Below are 12,996 nucleotides of genomic sequence, written 5' to 3'. Positions count from 1 at the left end.
TGAATGTAACAGTGCCCAAATTAGGAGGTGACTATAAATGAGTGTACAGGTGTATTAAAAAATGCTGAGGTTGTGCCTTTACAAGAATCTTTAATAATGGCCAACCTGCATTGGAATAAAAACAGTGTGGACGGACTAAGCAAGGTTCTGAGTTAAGGAACCGGAGTCCTAGTGAATATCAAAAATTGGTCAATATGTTTCTGCTGCTTTGATTGCAATTTGCTCAGCATTCGTCAGGACCTACAGAAAAGGCCTCCGGTGGTGTACGCGCGCTAAGGCCTACCCTCCCGAGAGGCTCTACGTGTGAAAAATATATCATAAGTGAGGATACCGGACAGTCTCCGTAATTACCCACTACTATTTGTAGGGATAAGCCAAAAACCTGTAAGGAGAAAAGAGACAAACAAAAACACATAAAGGAACTTACGAGATAAGTTCTTTGATCAAATGCGTAGGTTATTATTGATAGTTTTCTACATTTCAGTAATTCGCGAGTTGCATATTTAACATACAACCAACTGAAAGGTGCTTGCCCTAATTATGGGGTAAGGCACCAATGCCAGCCTAACTTAACCGGCCATCAAAGTGAACCGGCGTCACGTAATTGCTCTGCTGCTTAATTCCTCATCAAGAATTGCAAGCAATGTACTATTCCGTTCGTGACTACCTGTCAGTAGAGTTACACAGTAATTATAGATTCTCGTCATAGGTATGCTAATAGGATCAAAAACTAGAAAAGCCAGGAAAATACTGGGGGAAAAAACGATGCATTAGCAACTTTCGTGAAAGCTGATAAACTCACTTTACAAGAGGCATGGACACGCCCCTTCGGTTAGGACAGCGCGGGTTTCCTTCACGCGGTGTCTATCTGTTGGCAGAGAGATGCAATGAGCACGCGAGAGGTGGTGAAGAACCCCTGCTCCTGATGGAAAGATGTGGGCACAAAAGAAGACTTACTTCAGCACTCGCGGCTCCCCGCGGTATACCTGCTCTCTCGGCTGCTGTCTTCCGGGAATACCGGAGTGAGGGTGGGATCGGTTTTATGTGTTGTGGTACCATGAATGGCCAAACTTGATCACGTGGGCGGGGTGACGTCACACTACCCCAGCCACGCCCTGTACCTTAAAGCAGTATAGACCAGAAAGCTGGTTACAGCTCACGGGTTCGAATCTCAACACGGGCTCAATGAAAAATGGGAAATTAATCAAGGGAATTTATATCCAACAAGTCTAAAAACCCTGCTAAAAATGTATTCAGTTATTAGTCTAATTTTGTCCCTGGGTCAGAGGACGATCTTTTTAAGACGATCTTTTTAAGAGCACGGCACCACCTGCAATAACTCCCGCATAAGGTGTGAGACATCCATATGAAAAGGACGTAAACCATCATTTTAATGGGAAAAAGGGCCTAGGTGGAACTGGCCCGTAATCAGATGGTAATGCAGACAGTGGTTACACATCAAGGCCTTAAATCAGTGATGGAACAAGCGATACAAAAGCTATACAGAAAATCCAAAATGGAGCTCATGAGAAAATGAATGAAAAAATGAGTGGCTACCCCCGGGTGGATACTCAAGTTTAGGGTGCTGGATAGGATGCATCGCATAAAGTCATATGATGGCAGGGAAAACAGTACTATGAGTCTGGATGTATCTATCTTCTTAGCACACTGCCCCACGGAATATCATCATTGAGACCAGTTTTGTTTGTGCCAAGCCGGTACACCCAGCGTTGTTCCTTCTCGAACAAAGTGGACTCCGAACTTGTTCCCAGGTGTTCCAACACTGTCCACTCTAGATCATTAGGTGTATGATTTAGTTGTAAGAAGTGGGATGTCAATTTCGTTGTTGTTTTCTTACAACGTATATTGCTGCGATGTTCGCATATCCTGATTTTGATGCGTCTAGATGTCATCCCCACGTACTGTAGACTACATCTGCAAGTTATCAGGTACACAACATTGGCACTGTTACATTCACCACATCCTGCTCCGCTGTAATCAGGCGTTGTAGCACGCTGGGGGGACATTCGGTCACCCCAGCGGGGACCCAATGATGAAGCATGTCACCAACTAGTGGTGAGTGAGGGTCCTTCAAAAAGAAAGGATTTTTCCCCTTGTAACATTGGGTGATCACGACACCCGGTAGGTTTCGTCCTGAGAGGAGAACCTGTTGGGTATTCATAGGGAGACAGAGAGAAACCACTCTGTACATGCACGTGTGGGAGTATTGATCGCATTTGCAGTACAGAGTGAATTAAAATCAGATTTCACTATCCAATTCTGATAGCACTTTGAGATAAAGGACTCAGCCTCTCACGAAAGCCAGAGGCTTCCCATCTGCCACGCCATGAGTCTCAGTGAGTTCTTGACCACTAGAGGGTGAGGAGACCCATCCGGACCCACAAGGAGAGTCGGAAACTGGGGGAGTAGGATTGGAAAATCCCAAGAAAGTTCCAGTAGAACCGGAAACCACACTTGAGACCTCCACAACGGCGTGAACACCACCATGTCTCCCGCTTGCCTGCGAACCTGCGCAGTTACCCTCGTGATCATTGCAAAGGGCGGGAAAGCGTATCCCTGTTCCACGCTCCAATTCTGGAGGAACGCATCCGTAGCAGCTGCCAGCGGATCCGGCCGCCAGCTGAAAAAACGCGGGATCTGGTGATCCAGCCTGGACGCAAACAGGTCCGCCGAAAACAGGCCCCACAGGTCTCTCAATCTCGCGAAGACTGACTAGTCCAAACGCCAGAGACTGGAATCTCGAAAGTGGCAAGACTGGAAATCAGCTTCCAAGTTGTCCCTGCCCGGGAGGTACTCTGCTGTGACGGAGATCTGATTCTCGAGGCAATATTGCCAGAAACTCGCGGCCAGATCTGACAGGGTTTTTGATTTCGTGCATCCCAAATGATTCACATAGCGAACTGCCGAGATGTTGTCCATCTTCAGGAGCACGCACGACTGCACGGAATCCTTAGTCCAACAACGTACCGCAAAGGACCCTGCTAGAAGCTCTAAACAGTTTATGTGAAATCTTTGTTCGTCTGGTGACCACAATCCTCCTGTAGAGATATTTCCGCATCTGGCACCCCAACCGAGCCGGCTGGCATCCGATTCTATCGCCACGCTCTTCGGTTCCAAGCTTCCATGTGGTCCAGCCACCTCTGAATCTCGGACCTTGCCTCGGCGGACAAGCAAACTTTGTGTAAATACCAATAGCCTTTGCGAAGGAAGAATCCTTTGAGACGCTGCAGGGTTCTGTAATGGCTTGGATGGATGGAAGAGGACAAGAGACCTACCACACGAGCTAGCTGGCGAAGGGAAATCCTTTGTCTGGTAAGAACGCGATGCAGTTTGTGACGGATCTTGGACACTTTCCTGCCTGGGAGACTCAGCTTGGAGGCCGTGGAGTCCATCACGAATCCCAAGAATGTATTGTTTGGGTGGGCTGCAACAGAGAATTTTTCTTGTTAATCACAAACCCTAGCTCCAGAAGGAGCGAGACCGCCATTTGCAGATGTTGCAACAGGCGCCTGGGACAAGACGCCATCAGGAGTAGGTCGTTGAGGTATACAATCATCCGAAACCCTCTGGCTCATAAGAATTATACCACTGGCTTGAGAACCTTGGTAAAACACCAAGGGGCAGAAGAGAGGTCGAACGGAAGAGACGTGAACTTTGTAAGTGTGATGACCCCAGTGGAATTGGAGAAAACGCTGATGCAGTGGGAAAATTGGAACCACCAGATAAACATCTTTGAGGTCCAACCGAACCATCCAGTCGAGCGGCTGGAGGACGTCCCTGAGAAGATGGATTCCCTCCATCTTGAAGTGGCGGTAAACCAGCCACTGATTGAAATTGCTCAAGTTGATCACCGGCCTCTTGCCACCATCGGTCTTGTCGACCAGGAAGCTATTGCTCAAGAAACCCCGGGAATGTTGGGTAGTGAGAGAGATAGCGCCCTTCCCTAGTAGAGAAGAGGCCTCTTCGTCCACAAGGAGAGCGTCCTGAACTGAAAACTGGATAGGATGAGGAGGAAAAGTTTGCATCGGAGTCCCCTCGAACTCTATGTGAAAACCCCTCACCATTTGGAGAACCCAGGCATCTCGTGTGATGGTTAACCAAGCCTGAAAATACCATGCCAACCGCCCACCTATGTCTTTTGGGTAAGAAGGGAGAACTCTCACCTGGGCTAGAGGCTGCAGCTCCTCCACGGTATCCTCTCCCTTTACCCCTTCTTCCGCTTGTGGGGTAAAAGTTTCCGAAACTGGATTGGTCCTGGTATTGATGGGAGCCTCTTTGGTTGTTCTGGCGCTGTTGGCGACCGGCGAGCGGCCTCTACCTCGGCCGACGCCGCAAAAAACACGGGGAACACTTTCTTGATGGTAGACTGGGCCCGGTCCAGCGAAGTGAAGGTGTTCACAAATTTGCCGAGGTCCTTTACGAAGGGCTTGCCAAAGAGGCCACCTTGGGTGACAGCGCCCACCTCCAAATCCGCCAGGTCCCCCAACTTCAGGTCAATTTTGATAAGCAGGGACCGGCGGCGCTCTGTGGAAAGCGCACAATTCGCATTTCCGATAAAAATGACAACTCGCTGTGCCCAGCCTGAGAGGGTCTCGGGGGAGATAATGGAGCCTGACTACTTGGCTTCCTCTGCCATATCTAGGATCTGTGTAATCGGGCCCAGGACGTCCAGGAGTTTTATCCTGGCAGGCCCTCCAGGATCTATCGATCTCCTTCTTGGGGTCCCTTATGAATTTCTGGAGAAAGGTGCCCATCCGCGGGTCAATATCGGGCGTCATGGCTACCATACCATCTAGGGTGGAGGGGGGGCATTCTGCCCGCAAACAATTGCAAGCTTCCTTCTCTAAAGGGCGTCGTATGTGGGCAGCCACATAAGCAGCAACTTTATCTGCTGACCGTGGGTGGATTATGTCGTTAGGATCCAACATGTCCGCGGTACTAGGGGGATCCTGAGAAGTCCCAGGAAGAACTTGAGGAACTGGAACAGCTGGGAGAGGGGCCTGACCTGACGGGGAACCTGTGTCTGGAGCGGGGGGAACCGTGGCCGGAACCGCCGGGTGACTAGCCATAAAGGCCTGCCTAAGGCGGTCGAAACCATCCCCATCCACATTTGCCTCACGGGAAAGTTTAGGTGGTGGGGGGCTAAGAGGGTCCTGGGCAGAAGTAGACGTCCCTTGGGGAACAGGAGGAGCTATCTGCTGAGATATTTTGGCAAAGGCTTGCTCTATCTGGCGTGAAAGCCTATCCTCAAGAGGGGAGATAGCCTGGTCAACAGCCTTGTAAATAGAGGTATCTGCCGCCTCATAGAAAGCATCATCCCATGGCATGTCAGCGAGGGGATCCTCTTCCTCCTGATAGTCATCCTCATAATATTCCATAATGACGCTGTGACAAGCATCGCACCTTGAGCAAAGTGCCTAGACACTGGCCCCGCAAGCTGAGGCTCTAACAGGCTGGGTGGCAGCCCTAATAATGTTATTATACTCGCGGATAAACCGCAAATTGTAAGGGTCCAAGCCCATGAAAAATGCTGGGCAAGTAAATTAACCCCTTCGGGGCTGATGACGAGCTGAGCTCGTCATGAGCGTAACGTGCCGTGCGCTGATGACGAGCTGAGCTCGTCATGTAACACGGTAATTTTTAAATTGCCGCGTACAGCGGGAAAAGCCGCCGCGTTGATGCGGTTAAACAACCCCTTCACAGGCCAGGGAACCACACCAGCAATGAAACCACGTAGGGACGGGAGACCGTGCCCATGGTTACAAGCCTCCACAGCGTGCCCACATGCTGAGGCCAGAAACCTAAACAACGTTCGAAATCAACGCTGAGCTAAACAGCAACACCCGCGCGCCACCAATCAAAGCTCGCAAAGCCGCTAATGAGCCCGCAGCATTCGGGGCGCGACGGGGAGAAAACCTTTAAAACATCAGTCTTATGAAAACACACAGCGCAACGCAGCACGTATCGTATGATCATCTAATTAGCATACTAAACACAGCGCGAAGCCACGCTAGTCATGTAACTTTATCATAACAACAAATCATCATTAATGCAACAGAAACTGAAGAGTACTTCACTTGCTGCGTAGCAGCGAAGAAAGAGGAAGAGAGGACACTGTTGATGGACTATGTGGGGGCTGCCTAAACCCTGATTGGACCCTGGTTCTATGTGTTTTCATTGGTTGTTATCATGTGTTTTGCTTTGACTACACATTCCCTTTGTTTCATGGGAAAGGTAGTCTTCTTGTATCTTCGCTGCTGTTCATTAAAGTGGAGAAAAAAGGCATAATCCTCGCCTCCAGTCCTGACATAGAATTCCCTTTATCAAAGTCTTTCCATTTAAGGAATTTGACTAGGAGCTGTTGCAGTTCCTGTTTTCACGGTCGGTTTGCATGATTCTTTTTAGGTCTCGCCTAGGCAGCGCGCTTGCGCTACTCTAGGAGGGCCTTTAGCCATCGGTTCTCACTTTTCAAGCACTCGCACATATGGCTGCTGCTCGCTCCCGCAAGGTGGATGCCGCCACAAGCATGAGTGCGAGTGCTTGAGAAGTGCTTGTTTACTTCGTGAAGCACTTCCACCAGTCACTGCCTCTCTTCCGTCGCTGCTTTTTAAGGTTTATTAAACCAGTGCGACAGCTGCACTTGCTAAGCATAATAGTGAACAATAGCAGCCGTGCGCTTTTCTTTTCTTCAGCGCTTGTTTATTTCTAATATTCAGCCTCTTTCTGCTCTCCCATATGCTCCCTTCGAGATCCTCCTCTCTTTCTGCATTCTGCCAGCATCCTCCTACCCAATAGTCGTCCACAGCACCACCACCACATCCACCTCCACCACATCCAACACTACCACAACGTCCACCACCATATCCACCACCACGTCTACCACCACCATGTCCACCACCACCACATCCTTCTCCACCACGTCCACCACCACCACGTCCACCACCTCCACATCCTCCACCACCACGTCCACCACCACCACGTCCACCACCACCATGTCCACCACCACGTCGACCACCACCACGTCCACCACCACCAAAAGGTCCACCACGTTCACCACCTCCACCACCACGTCCACCACCACCATGTCCACTACCACCACCACGTCAGCCACCACCACGTCCACCACATCCACCACCACCATGTCCACCACCACCACGTCCACCACCACGTCCACCACCACCACGTCTACCACCACCATGTCCACCACCACCACCATGTCCACCACCACGCCACCACCACGTCCACCACCACCACGACCATCACCACGTCCTCCTCCACCACCACATCCACCACCACCAAGTTCACCACCACCACTTCCACCACCACCACCACATCCACCACCACCACGTCCCCCACCACCACCACCACCATGTCAGCCACTACCACCACGTCCACCACCACCACCATGTCCACCACCACGTTCACCACGTCCACCACCATGTCCACCACCACCACGCCCACCACATCCACCACCTCCTCTGATGGGTAAAGTGTCATTGGAGGGCAGAGGTAATAGGTGTGTCAACCCCGGCTGTACATGGGACATTTAAGGATGCATTGGGTGCGGGAATAGGGGCTAGAAGTATTACCACCTCCACATCCTCCACCACCACGTCCACCACCACCACGTCCACCACCACCACGTCCACCACTACCACGTCCACCACCACCATGTCCACCACCACGTCCACCACCACCACGTCCACCACCACCAAAAGGTCCACCACGTTCACCACCTCCACCACCACGTCCACCACCACCATGTCCACTACCACCACCATGTCAGCCACCACCACGTCCACCACATCCACCACCACCATGTCCACCACCACCACGTCCACCACCACCACCACGTCTACCACCACCATGTCCACCACCACCACGTCCACCACCACCACCATGTCCACCACCACGTCCACCACCACCACAACCACCACCACCACCACCACGTCCTCCTCCACCACCGCATCCACCACCACCAAGTTCACCACCACCACTTCCACCACCACCACCACATCCACCACCACCACGTCCCCCACCACCACCACCATGTCAGCCACCATCACCACGTCCACCACCACCACCACCACCATGCCCACCACCACCACCATGTCCACCACCACGTCCACCACCATGTCCACCACCACCACGCCCACCACATCCACCACCACCTCTGATGGGTAAAGTGTCATTGGAGGGCAGAGGTAATAGGAGTGTCAACCCCGGCTGTACATGGGACATTTAAGGATGCATTGGGTGCGGGAATAGGGGCTAGAAGTATTAAACCAGACCCAAGATACATTTTGGAGAGGCGCAATGTCACAGGGGCTCCTGTAAAAGCACTCACAACATGTCTACCTCACAGTGGCATACCTGCCCGAGCCACTCACTCAAAACAAGCATTGGCATAGCCAATACGTCTCGCCTTTGGGACCTTCTGAGTGTTTAGCCATGCAACACTTGATGTTGTTGCACCAAGGATATTGTGCTGGATAACTAAACACTTATAAGGTCCCAAAGGCGAGACCTATTGGCTATGCCAATGCTTGTTTGTTTTCTGTTTGGCCACTTTCTGATCTTAGTGTAGCCTCCCTCCTCAATGTCCAGTTTTCCCTTCTCACAAACCTAAAGCGTCTCAAGGGCCTCTTACTCACAATGGTGCTTGCTCCAGCACCTTCTGTTTACAGTCTAGTCCAAGGATATTTCTCCAGGCTGCACCAAGAAGGCTGTCATCCACGTTCAAAGTGCAATGGCAAGATGTATTTTCTTGTCACCCAGTATTCCGTGCACTCCGTGGCGCGGGGTGGCGTCAGGCCTCCCGGCACCGTAATGGCAGCTTTGCTCTCCCGCAGTGGCAAGGGCAGGACCGTCTGCAGCTGACAGAGGCTGGGCCACCCCTCTTGGCCCTGATATTTTTCCTTTCTGAACCTGGGACCCACGACCTACAACCTAGAATGATAGAAAGAGAGAGGTAGCTGGTGCCGTCCGTGTCACTTTAATGGGGAAGAGGAAATCCGATGCACTTTTGGCACATAGGGCAGCAATTAAGAAAAGGCTAATACATTTGCATGCCTTTTGACTGATGCCGTGGGGGCTATTAACAGCGAAATTGGGATTGTAGAAGAGAGGTTGGATGCCAAAAAAATGCCTTTTCTAAAGCTAATACAGGCAGCTCTCGTGTGACAGTCACTCCTCGGGATAACAGTACTGACACATACAGCCCATTATGCATGCCGATTGCTACAAAGAGCAGGTACCAACCCTCCCTGAGGTATCTTGGGCATCTGTGGTTGGCAATGGGTCAAACAACCAGTGTGTCTTTATTGGCACTTTGAATGTCACTCAGGACTCCACAAAGGCAGCACACTCTGAGCCAACATGTAATTCCCCTCCAACAGGCAAAAAGAAAAGACTCCTTAAAAAACAATCCAAATTGGAATCCCTGCAGTCACAACCCAAGTCAATATCCCAGATGGTGATGAATTGCAGGTTGGGAATCTTCACCAGATGGACAAAAACAATGCAGTTACATCACTATCGACCTAGGCTGCTGATTTGGAGCTCGCATCTGTGCCAAATTGTTAAATTCAGTACTTATGGCCTTAAAGGGAATTGAGTTAACATTGAAGGATATAATATATCAATTAATTGATTTGAATGCTAAAACCAACGACAACTCAAAAGGGGGAGTGTCCCGCCTCAACAGTAATGAAAGTCCTGTCTGTGAACAAGTAACTTCTGGTGTATCTCAAGTGGTTTGACCAGGAACTCAAATGGGCAAAAAAACAGGAACAAACCAGTCTATCCCCAAGCTTCATATGTCGGACACATCCAACAACCAAAAGCTGCCACTGCTGTTGGAATCAGGTCTAAAACCAATATCACGTGCAGGTCGCCAACCCAGTAGCTCATCTGCTCCTCATACTCCTGTCCTTACTATTATCCAATTACCACCGGAGGCTTCCCCGCTGGCACCCATTCTAGTTAACATCTTAAACAGTGTTATCTTTTGTGGGCCGCCAATTTTAAAGAAAGGGGACAGAGGGGACCCCAAATGTTATCGCCCAATTTCCCTTAAATACAGCACAGCGAAACTGTTGGGCAGGATAATCTTGGAGCGTCTGGAGAACTGGGCAACTGATAATGAGATCCTGACACCTGTCCAGTTTAGGTTTAGGAGGGGACTAGGAAGAATTGACCAATGCCTTAACGTCGCTCTCATCCATGGCAAATATGCACTGGCCAAAAAGTGAACTGCTATACCTCACCTTAATGGACCTAAGCTCGCATTTGACAATGTTGACAGAGGTAAACTCTGGGTCAAATTGCTGGACCTGGGTGTGGAGGCAAGGTTGGTGCACATCCTAAGTAAACTACTCAAGGATGTTGAGGGCTGCATTAGGTACTGCATTATTGGGGAGTGTACCCATTATTTAAAAGCCAGTAAGGAAGTACGTCAAGGGTGTTTCCTTGCCCCATTCCTCAGTGTATATATATTTACGATCTACAGAAAAATCAAGGAGAAATTGTGGCGAACCTCCAAGAGCAGAGATCAGAGCCATCCCCATTTTAATATGCAGGGATGACTCTGTCCTTATGTCGAGAACAGCTATGGGCCTCCAGTGGCTGCTGGAGGGTATTGTTGCATATATGGTATCCCTAGGGCTGCAAACTAACAAAAGAAAGTTCTTTACTATGATCTGCGGCCCCTTTAACAGGAAGACGAGACCATTTTATATCCAGGGCACCAGATTAGAGACAGTGAGTATATTTGCGTATTTAGGGTTCCCTTTCAACAAGGCATGCAATTGGAAACATCTGGCCTGAGTAAGATGCTCTCATTTCTAACAAAATGTGGGGGTGACCCATAAATTCGCTAAGAAACTAGAAACCTCTCCAATGAGTGTGCTGATTAATATATACAAGGCCAGATGTGTTTCAGCAGCCACCTATGTAGCAGGAACTTGGGGAACACATGAGCCCTCTCTACTACTGGTTGCAGGAAATAAATTTGTACGCAAACTTTTACGCTTACCCATGTCTTCACCGGCCTCCATTTGTCATGAAGAACTAGGCCTTGACCACGCAAGTGATTTTGTTCCATTGGCTCCAATAATGCTATTGATCTCAGTTTGGAATCGCCCTGAAGCTGCATTAACCAAGGCCGTAATCAATGATTATCTGAAGCTAGATAAGGCATTTTTTATTGACTGGTTGAAATATGTTAAAATACACCTGACAATAATAGTTGACAATATCTTTTTAACCACACCACGAGTATTACTAGTCCCATGAAAACCCTGGTCAAGAAAGAATGGATTGGTTATACAACGAGAAAAAGAGAGGAGGAAGCTTTTAGTAAACGTTCAGTCAAAATATATGACATGTTAGTAACAACCAGATTCATAGAGCCATATCTGCTCACTAACCCTAGCTCCCATCGCTATTTCTTAGTCAGAATCTGCCTTGGTCTGTCACATCTTCTGGTTGCCTATCCCTCAACAGCCAGATGCGATCAGGACCTTACAGTGTCCCTGTAACTTAGTCTCTGCTCAATCGCAGCTGCACTTTTTCTTTTTCTGTGAGCTATATAAAAGGTATCGGAAAACACTGCGCGTTCCTTTAATCTCAAAGCAACAACTCTGGACCTTCTATGCCTCACTTCGTGCCAGTTCTTATATGTACGGTCGCTGTGCAGACTACCCCTACGTCAGCCGTTTAGTCATGTCACTGTGCTCCTGATCAGAGAATCATACAACAAATGGGTGTGCGCAGCTCAAGAAGTCCAGTAGGCCAGTTTAGATAGTAAAATAACTTCTTTATTCAAAAATTTATTTTAAAAATCATTGAGTTTAGACAATCCAGCCAACGTGTTTCATTCCCATATAGGGAACTTCCTCAGGGCAAACCAATGTCACATGTAAGAGTACACTTTGAAAGAGATGCCAGCAAATAGTTGTTAGAAGTAGTTGTTTTAAAATCGGTCCATGACCCAAGAAGAACTGATCATATTTTTTAAGCACTCATAGCTGGAGCTCTATGCTCTTCAGTTGGAGTACAAGTTCCTCTTGCAGTTGTTTTTATGATTGCATTTTGTTAGCTGAAAATGTTACAAGAAAGTCTCAGAGACTTGTTAGTTTTTTTTTTAAAAAACAATATGTATCTGAATTTTTTTATTAACATTTTCAGCCCGCAAAATGCATTAAAAACTATGTCAAAAGAAAGACTCACAGATATGTTTTTATTAAAACTTTATTATACATGTTTTATAATAATGCAAGGTTTAATAATAGTGATTGTGTGAATTACTGAACTTTAGATTAGATTAAAAATATTGGTGATTTTAGGAGAAAGATAATAGGTTTGCTTTATCTATGTTGATATGCTCACCCCTTGATAAAGCCAATAGCCTCAAATTTAATATTTTGTTTTTTTGGGCTCTTGGATTAAGTCAATAAGTTTGTCTGAGTGCAGCCAGGAACTGCAAGACTAACCGTCATTCAGTAATGTACTCCAAGGCAGTTTTGTTCACGGTATAGAACCTGTTTCAGTAAATAATATTAGTACAAGTGCTCACACTTTCGTAGATCAAGCTTTTGGAAGATGTTTGTTAGCTACAATCGTGACTCTAAGACAGTCTTATAAATATCAACTTTCGATCACCTTTCTTGGTGTCACCCCTGGTATCAAGGCCACTAAAGCCTTCAACTAGCATTATATTGTTCATGGAGACACCATTTTCCAAAGCAATGTAAAACTCTTTACCTTAACTAAGCATCCTTTGAATAATCTCAGTAACATGTATGTTATGGATAGATTATGTTAGCATACTTCTACGGACTTTCAGCCTAAATTGTGGAAACACTATGCTCAGTGAGAGTGCCAGAGCCTTTTGCTAACTCACCCATGGAGACTGGTAAAATCTGTGGTACTGTCACCTGTTGGGACTCACTGCAGTATTCATGCAGTGCTGCA

At 48.2% G+C, this 12,996-nt stretch overlaps 1 protein-coding gene across 4 annotated transcripts in view; it reads left to right on the top strand.

Moving 5' to 3' along the window:
- Window positions 1-12,996, top strand: part of CAMSAP2 (calmodulin regulated spectrin associated protein family member 2) — a 563,571-nt gene that overhangs the window by 420,571 nt on the left and 130,004 nt on the right. The window lies entirely within an intron of this gene.

Source organism: Lissotriton helveticus, chromosome 1_1 (assembly GCF_964261635.1).
Source record: "Lissotriton helveticus chromosome 1_1, aLisHel1.1, whole genome shotgun sequence".
Classification (NCBI taxonomy): domain Eukaryota; kingdom Metazoa; phylum Chordata; class Amphibia; order Caudata; family Salamandridae; genus Lissotriton; species Lissotriton helveticus.
Note: the sequence above shows the minus strand (reverse complement) of the source record. Positions and strands in the feature narration are given on the sequence as shown.